Source organism: Saccostrea cucullata, unplaced genomic scaffold, assembly GCF_032062105.1.
Source record: "Saccostrea cucullata isolate Sc308-1 unplaced genomic scaffold, CSIRO_AGI_Scuc_v1 ctg10165, whole genome shotgun sequence".
Classification (NCBI taxonomy): domain Eukaryota; kingdom Metazoa; phylum Mollusca; class Bivalvia; order Ostreida; family Ostreidae; genus Saccostrea; species Saccostrea cuccullata.
In genome coordinates this window covers 1-9,611 of record NW_026931151.1, presented here as the reverse complement: position 1 = coordinate 9,611, position 9,611 = coordinate 1, and positions in this window count along the sequence as shown.

Genomic DNA, 9,611 nt, shown 5'->3' with positions numbered 1-9,611 from the left:
ACATTGATATGAAGTGCAGGATCATTGTTCTGAGGTACACATCATCAGTAAAGTGCAGGTTGCATGTAGATTTTTTTTTCAAACCTCATTAGTTCCATATTCTTTCTCAATCATAGATGGCATTTGCAGAGGATCGTGATAGCTTGATATTTGGAAGCTGTGCACCCCGTTTCTTAGTTTTGACGTAGACTTACAGTATCTCAATTTACACTGCGATTGTATTTAATCACTGCTTACATGTATATTTACTCTTGTGAACTCTTAATAATATTGTCTGTTGACTTCCTTTTTTTATCTGTGAAAAATAACCTTTAAAAAGCCATTTCCCACAAATGAATTTCCTTTCTTTACCTGTCTGTTTACTGCATATGATTTTTTTTTCAATCAGGAACGAAAGAAATTTTGACAATTTTATTTTAAGATTTACCCTGGTTGTCATAACCTGACTTTAAGAATGAAAATTAAATAGGATCTTTTTTTAATTTTTAGTACGTTTTTTTTCATAAAATCCTAAAATCATCATTATAAAATTTGTGACTTTATTAGTTTTATTTGGGGGGGGGGGGGGGGGGGGTTATGGCGTACACACATCACTCGGAGCTCCTTGGATGGCTCGCTCTTATACTTGTGTTTGAATGGAGTGTAGCGGAGTAAGCCCAGGATTGCCGATTGTGCACATTATGCATATTCATGATCTTTCTATTACAAATAATTCAAACTTTTGCTTACAGTCACAAGCTACCGTGAACAGGGTGTATATTAATGTACATCTTTACTTAAATTGTCTTGTTCTCCTTGACACTGAATATGAATTCAATTGTTTATTTAATTTACATGTACAACTTCTATATTACAGTAATGTTTAGATTGGACATCTGTAAGGTATCGGTAAAATGTCATCCGGGACCCTTGACTTGTTCAACATTGAAAAATATATTGCATGAAACAACGTACAAACACGTGAATATTAGGTGGGACATAAAAACATTATACATGTCAATTATATTTTAACAAATTTAGTATACTCTAAAAGTCGAATTTAACATCTGACTTCGAATTGATTGTGTTGCATCAATTTAATTATTTTAATAATTATTTTAATATGAGAATAAAAACATTTTTTGTTTCTTTTTACAAAATTGTAAAACATACAAATTTTATCTTTTAAAATTTATACCACTGCTAGCACAGAAGTAATGCGACTTTGTTCAAAATTAATTTTAAAAAGTCACGCATCCCGTTTAACTGGATGGGGTGGGGTCATTTGTTAAAAAAAAAACTTTGCAGATCATAAAAAAATGACTATGAAATTTTTTTATTAAACTAAAATTAAACTACAACAAATGAAAAAAATGAATGCAAAATTTAAATCAGAAGGGACTAACATTATTCGTGTTGTCAGCTGTTTAAGCCTTAAAAGTTAAAGTTTAAGACGGGGGGGGGGGGAAGGGGGGGGGGTGGTAATGTGTCGAATTGTGTTTTTATTTATTAAATATATTTTTTAAAATAATGATTTAAAATGCTACTTGTGAATATTTTCTATCGTTTTACTCACATACCAAGCAATAGTATTAACATAAATAGTATGCAAACGATTTGCTTCCTCGGGTTCCACATCGTGGTCGATTCTTCTTCGTTAGATCTAGCCTGGGCTCAAAACGAAAGGGTTCTCCAATTTTTATGTATTATTGCACAGCAATGAATGCTCGTCAAAACTTGATGATCCACAAGCAATTTCTAGCGATTCTTTCTCTAATGGACTATCAGAATTATCCGAAACAGCGTTTTCTGTCATTTATTCACCTCTAACTTGAGGGAAGCGAGACACACTTGTGACGTCATTGAACTTGATTGCATTTAAACCGGAAGTGACATTGTCAAGGGTTATCGTTCGTTTTCACAGGTGCAAATGCAGACGTTCAACATTGATTATCTTGGAAACGGTGGTACTGATATTAGTCGGGTTTTTGCCAAAATGTTTTATAAAGCAGGTTTAGTGAATTACGTTGATGCGTAAAAGTACCGTGGCCTATCTTTAAGAAAAAAAATTATACATGTTTAAAGATGTTTATTTCCTCTACCCAAAAAGTATTGGGAGCTTGTCTGTGGTGTTTGTGAAGTATTGGAAACTTTGCCGAAAATGTGTATCATAGCTAAAAATTCCCACTTCGCTTAAATTCTATTATGAATAAAATCAATATTATGCATACCAGGATTAGCTCCCAGCTTTTTTCAAAATATACATTATTTAAGCAATAAATAATCCATATTTCATCTCAAACAAAAATGTCTATGCCACTGCACTTTTAATTTATATCATAAATACGCTTATCACCCTAGCAATATTCTCAACATCCCTTGTCCCTGTGTAGCTTCAATGCTACTAGATAAATTCATATTCTATACAAATTGTATTTAATAAATTAAATTGTTTTAGTTTTAATGATTATTTTTAGGTCACCTGAGTACTGAGTAACTCAGGTGACCTATTGCTATCCGTTTTCGTCCATTCTCATGCGTCGTGTGTTAACATTTGAACATTTTCAGCTTCTTCTCTGAAACCACTCAACCAATTTCAACCAATTTTTGCACAAAGCATTTATGGGTGAAGGGGAACAAAAATTGTGAATTTTATGGTCCCCGCCCCCTGGGGCCTGAGGGGTGGGGCCAAAACCACTAAAATAAGTGCAATCTTTAAAAATCTTCTTTACTCCTGGACATCAAGCAGGCAAACTGTTGTATGTAATGAGCATTGAGTCGTCTACCAAAATTTTGAAATTCATGGCCCCAGGGTCAGGGGTTCTAGTGCTAGGGCAGGGCCCTATTGATTATACAGTGAAAATGCATAATTTCTTTGAAAATTTTATTCTCTGCTCCTGGGTATTGAATAAACTAACCAAGCACATACCTATGATGAGCAAGATTGCCTCTTCCAAAATTGTGAATTTTGTGGCCCCAGGGTCAGGGGTTCTGGTTTTAGGATGGGACCCTATTGATTATATAGTGAAAATGCATTAATTCTTTGAAAATCTTCTTATATGCTTTTGGGTATTAAATAGTAGGTCACAGAGACCTAATTTTGACATTTTATGGCTTAATTTATGTATCTCTGGTACTAATTGGCTTAGAATCATCAAACTTTGTGAGTTGATGCATCTTGGGTTTTCGGAGAGTGACGACCAAAAAGTAGGTCATGGTGACCTACTTTTGATATTTTTTGGCTATAATTAAGTATCTCTGGTACTTATTGACCTAAAATCATCAAACTTTGTCAGTTGATGCATTTTGGGTTTTCGGAGATAGTCGACAAAAAAGTAGGTCACAGTGACCTACTTTTGACATTTATGGCTATATTTAAGTATCTCAGGCATTTATTGGCTAAAAATCATCAAACTTTGTCAGTTGAGGCATCTTGAGTTTTCAGAAAAATATAAACCAAAAAATAGGCCATGATGACCTACTTTTGAATATCTCAGGTACGTATAAGCTTAGAATCATAAAACTTTGGAGAACGTTGACTAAAAAGTAGGTCACTGTGACCTACTTTTGACATTTTATGGCTATATTTAATTATCTCTGGTACTAATTGGCTTAGAATCGTCAAACTTTGTCAGTTGATGCATCTTGGGTTTTCAGAGAATGTTGACCAAAAAGTAGGTCATGGTGACCTTCTTTTAAATAGCTAAGGTACTTATTTAATTAAAATCATCAGTCTTTGTCAATTAATGTATCTTGAGTCCTCAGAAAATTTCAATCAAAAGGTAGGTCACTGTGACCTACTTACGGTATTTTATCATTATATTATAGTATCTTCAGTCTTAACTGGCTAAATATTATCAAACTTTGTAAGCTGATGCATTTTGGGTCTTATGATACTAAAAGAGTTGGAGGCTTCTAATAGAAGTGATAGATTGTACAATTTATCAGAAGAGCAAATCAAGGCCCTTGGGCCTCTTGTTATTTATGCATCACTATATCGTAAATTAATTTTGTGGCTTGTGAAACTATAATAATAATAATATAATAATAATACTTTATTAAGAGAAGGTAACCCGATTAGTGCGAACACTAGTCTTCCTCGGGGCCTTCTTTAAAAACACATATACAATGCATATATACAATAAATAAAATTACAATTATGAGACAATAAAAAATCAATCAGTATGTTACAAATAAATTAAAACACCAGCATTTCAGTATAGAGAGAAAGAAAAAAAATCACACAGAATCATTGCGTTTTATAAGTAGAAATTTTTCAACACTTCTTTTAAATATTGCAGGGGATTGAGAATTTCTGATATTAATTGGTAACTCATTCCAGATAATAACCCCTGAATATTGTAAAGAATTTTTGAATAAGTTTGTTTTATATTTTGGTACTCGAAGTTCGGAATTTGTTTCTGAGCGTAAAGTGTATGATCCAGAACTTTGAAATTCAAAAAGATTATGCATATAATCAGAAGACATTCCATGAAATATTTTGTACATTAAAATGCTTTTCTGTAAATATAAAAGTTCATAAGCTGTTAGCCAACCTAAAGTGTTAAATAAAGACATTGAAGGTGTATCATATTTTTCATTTAAAATAATCCTAGCTGCTTCTTTTTGTAATCTGTAGATTCTGTCCATGTGCGTTTGAGGACAATTGCCCCAAATGGATAGACAATATAAAATCGATGGCAGGATAAAAGCATTATAAAATAGTTTTCTAGTACGCATTGGAAGAAACTTTTTAATTTTTCATAAAGTAAATAATTTATATTTAAGAGTTTTGCAAACTGCATCTACATGACAAGTATATTGAAGATTATGATCAATGTGAACTCCTAATAATTTTTGCATTTCTACATTTTCAAGGGGATGATCAGAAAGTTGTAAATGAAAATTAACGTTTTCTAATTTAGATTTCTTTTGGTGTGTTCCCATTAACATACACTTTGTTTTATCAGTATTTATAATCATCTGATTTTGTTGACACCATTTTTGTATTTGACAGATTCATGATTAAGAGTGGTTTCAATACGCGAAATACTACCGTATAACGGGTATTTTCTGCGGTTGTCCAATTTGTGTGGAATTTTGCGGATAGGACAAATCCGCAAAAATTACAATCGCAAAATATTTTTTACATGACTTAAGGTATACATGCAAGTATAAAAAGTGGTGTGTCTGCAGACTCACGCATGGACCTGTCTTTGTTCGCGAGAAAATTCGGATGACATCGAAACTCTGATAGCTGCAAACAAAATATGACAGCTTTTTTTCTTTCTTATTTTCCACTTTTTCAATTTTGTGTTTTGTCTTGAGACCGTGATTAATATTACCGCTTGTGTATACAACATGGTTTGATTGTCTCGTGAATTTCATTCAAATCAGACGACTGACAGTATTAGTTACACCTCAATGCGTGTGACACGTGCGATTACGGGAGGGTTGATTATGCAACTGTTTGTTTTAGCTTAAAATGAAACTCTCGAATTAATGTTGATGGCAATTAATTTTAAGTGTATTTTAGATTATGGCTTGGAGGTAATTTAATTATCATTGTCTATATATATACTTATGAAAATTATTTTCATAGATCATATTAATTAACGTCTGCAGTGCATGAATAAAGATTTTTAAAATTGTTGTTTGAGTGGACAAGTTCTGTTACTACAATAATTAATTTCGGGACTAAGCATAATTTTACAAAGAGTGACTAAAAGCTAGTACAGTAGTTTAATAGTGCAATACCTTCTTGTCGTGCACGTTTCATTCATGTGCCTGAATGCATTTACAAAACGTAATCATGGCAGTGTTCTAGTAAATCTTTTAGGGGTTAAATCGCAAAAATTTCCAACCGCAGAAAATACCCGTTATACGGTATTATCATGAAGATGCATTGTAGTGTCATCAGCAAACATATCAATATTACAATGTTCAACAGACAATGGTAAATCATTAATATACAATAGAAACAACAAAGGACCTAAAATAGAGCCCTGAGGCACACCTGCTGTGACTGGCAGTGATTCAGATGTGTACGCACCAATTTTAACACTTTGAGTTCGATTATATAAGTATGATTTAAACCATTTAATTGATATTGGATCAAAGTGATAGCATTCAAGTTTTTTAATTAGTATATCATGATTAACAAGATCAAATGCTTTGCTAAAATCCAGATATGTAATACCTACAAAATTTCCTTTATCTATTGCATGCAACCAATCATCAGTTAGTTTTGTGAGAGCTGTCTGGCATGAGTGAAGTTCTCGAAATCCAGATTGTGCTTTCATTAGCAAGTCAAAGTGAGAAGTAAAGATGCGTATATTTTCTGCTACATGCTTCTCTAAAACTTTCGATATCGTTGGTAAAATCGAGATTGAAATAGTTTCCTTGGTCTGATTTATCGCCCTTTTTAAACAAGGGGGTTACTTTTGCGACCATGAATCACAATTAATCTTCTATGTAGTGTACAACGAATTTGAACTCTGATCTTCCTTAACATAGCTGACAACCATATAATTACAGATTCCTCGTACGTCATATGTAATTTCTTAATATTTACATTTGCTAATGTCTTTCCTTATTTGACAATATAAATTAGATTGACATTCAATTTTCAATGACCTGCGGTTGGGAAAACTGCACGAGACTATTAGAAAGTCTTGACTTTGACGTCATATGATGCCGAAGTTACGTTATGTTGCATTTCAATAATAATGTCGACCAAAATGTAGGTCACAGTGACCTATTTTTGACATTTTATGGCTATACATGTATTTATGTACCTCTGGTACTTATCGGTTAAGAATCATCAAACTTTGTTAGTTGATGCCTCTTGGGTTTTCAGAGAATGTCGAGCAAAAAGTAGGTCATGGTAAGCTACTTTTGAATATCTCAGGTATTTATTGGCTTAGAATTATTTAACTTGGTCAGCAGATGCATCTTGGGACTCTGAAAAATGTCAACCAAAATGTAGGTCACGATGACCTACTTTCGACATTTTATGGCTATATTTATGTTTCTCGTACTAATTGGCTTAGAATCATCAAACTTTGTCGGTTGATGCATCTTGGGTTTTCGGAGAAAGTGGACCAAAAATTAGGTCATGGTGACCTACTTTTGACATTTTATGGCTTTATTTAAGTATCTCTGGTATTTATCTGTTTAGAATCATCAAACTTTGTTAGATGATGCCTCTTGGGTTTTCAGAGAATATCGACCAAAAAGTAGGTCATGGTGACCTACTTTTGAATAGGTCACGATGACATACTTTCGACATTTTTTTGCTATATTTAAGTATCTTAGGTATTTATTGCCTTAGAATAATCAAACTTGGTCAGTTGATGCATTTCGGGTTTTCCAAGAATGTTGACCACAAAGTAGGTTAAGATGACTTTCTTTTGAATATATCAAATACTTATTGGTTTAGAATTTTCAATCTTAGTTTGTCTATTAATGCATCTTGAGTCCTTAGAAAACGTCAATCTTAAAGTAGGTCACTGTGACCTACTCATGGTTTTTTTATGGCTTTATTAAATATCTTCAGTCCTAATTGGCTAAGAATCATCAAACTTTGTCAGTTGATGCAACTTGTGTCTTAGGATTCTTAGAGTTAGAGGCTTCAAATACAAGTGATAGGTTGTACAATTTATCACAAGAGCGATTCAAGGCCCGTGGGCCTCTTGTTCCTTGTAACACAAATAAAAGTAAAATATAAATATAAGAAATAGAATATCATTTTTAGAGTTTCATTGGGATTTGAGATGAAGTCGCACAGGAAGAAACAATACCTTTCAGTTAAAACTGAAAGGCGGCTTTCAGCAACTTTTCAGTGGCCGTTCAGCCACTGAATGGCACATACATTTCAGTGACCTTTCAGTTGCCTTTAAGTCACATTTCAGATACCTTTCAGATACCATTCAGCGGACACATTTCCGTCAACTTTTAGTGGCCTTTCCATCAACTTTCAGTGACCTTTCCATCCACTTTCAATGACCTTTCCGTCGACTTTCAGTGACATTTCTGTCATCTTTCATTGACCATTCCGTCGACTTTTAGTGATATTTAAGTCTCAATTGAGCAATTTTTTTACTTGCGTATTATTTTACAATCAGATATTTTTCCTAACAAGGAAGCAATATTTTGAATAAACTTAAGATTAATTATTCAATCTTAATTGTGTTTTTTTTTACCTATCGTGATCAAATTCGGGTACCTTAAAATATGTCCAAGTAATTATTATAATTTCATAAAATATTTGAGACTTATTCAAAATGATTTTTAATTTTCTAGTTACATTAAGAAAACAAAAATTCTTCAAGTGATAAAAAATGATGATCCGATAACCGATTCAAAATTTAAATAAATGCACAACATTCTATAGTGCTTATACGTGTATTTTTTCATGAAAATATATAGTTTTGATTGAATAGACAGAATTTATATTATTTAAACCATCTCTGGAAGATCGCAAGTATAACTGATCAATTTCGTTTCTTAATTATGTCATTGTCAAAACTGCAGGATATTTATTTTTGGAGAGACATTATTCTAAATTCATTTTTAATCACAAGAATAAATAAATCGTTAATACATGACTCTTGTAGAAAAAAAATATAGTAAATTTTAGCTTTCTAAATGATATTGATTTAATAAAATCATTCCACTAAGTTTCTTGGTAGAGAATTTACAACGATCTTAAATCTTTGACACAGGTGCCCGTCTCTGATAATTGTCATCATCCCGATAGGAGATGTGTAATTAATTAGTCTGTCCCCAATATCCGCACAACTTACATAAAATATACAAAAGATATACAAGATATATACACATCGCAACTCCTCGATACAACAGGTGAACTGATTGTTCCATCGATTTCTACAAATTAATTGAATTTAAATCTTCACTTTTCAACAAGAAGTCGTAGCGTAATCGATAAGGTCGCGGACGCCTGAGCAGGAGACCAGGGTTCGATTCTGGGCATGGGAGCAATTTTTTTTCTTGTATTAATTTTTTTCCTATTTTTTTTTAAATGAATTAGATACATTTAAGGCTATTATACCAGAAAAAAGTAAAATAAAATTTTTATGTAAAAAAATAAGCCGATTATTCAATAAAAAGATTCAACTGAATGATCACGGAAAGGTAACTGAAATGTATGTGCCATTCAGTCGACTGAATGGTAACTGAATGATCACGGAAAGATCATGGGAAAGGTTCTTTTCAGTGACCTTTCAGTGACCATTAAGTGGCCATTCAGCCACCATTCAGTCGACTGAATGGTGGATTTTCATCCTGTGTCGGTACGTGATCAAATCTACCATAACGCCCTTTAGGCATTATAGAATTTGATCACGTGAACGTCTTCATGTCACATCCAAATGAAACTCTAAAAATGATATCTTATTTCTTAAGTTACGTCATAAAGGGCTGACGCCCATTCAATGGGTTACATATACAGTCAATTCTCGAATTATCGCCATTCTATTCATCGCCATTTTCGCAATACCGCCATGATTTCCCAAGAACGTTTTTCCTGCTATATAAAATTCTCTTTATAACGCCAAATTCGCATACCTCCATACGCCACCCTGTTTTCAAAACAAACGTCCATTTTTAAG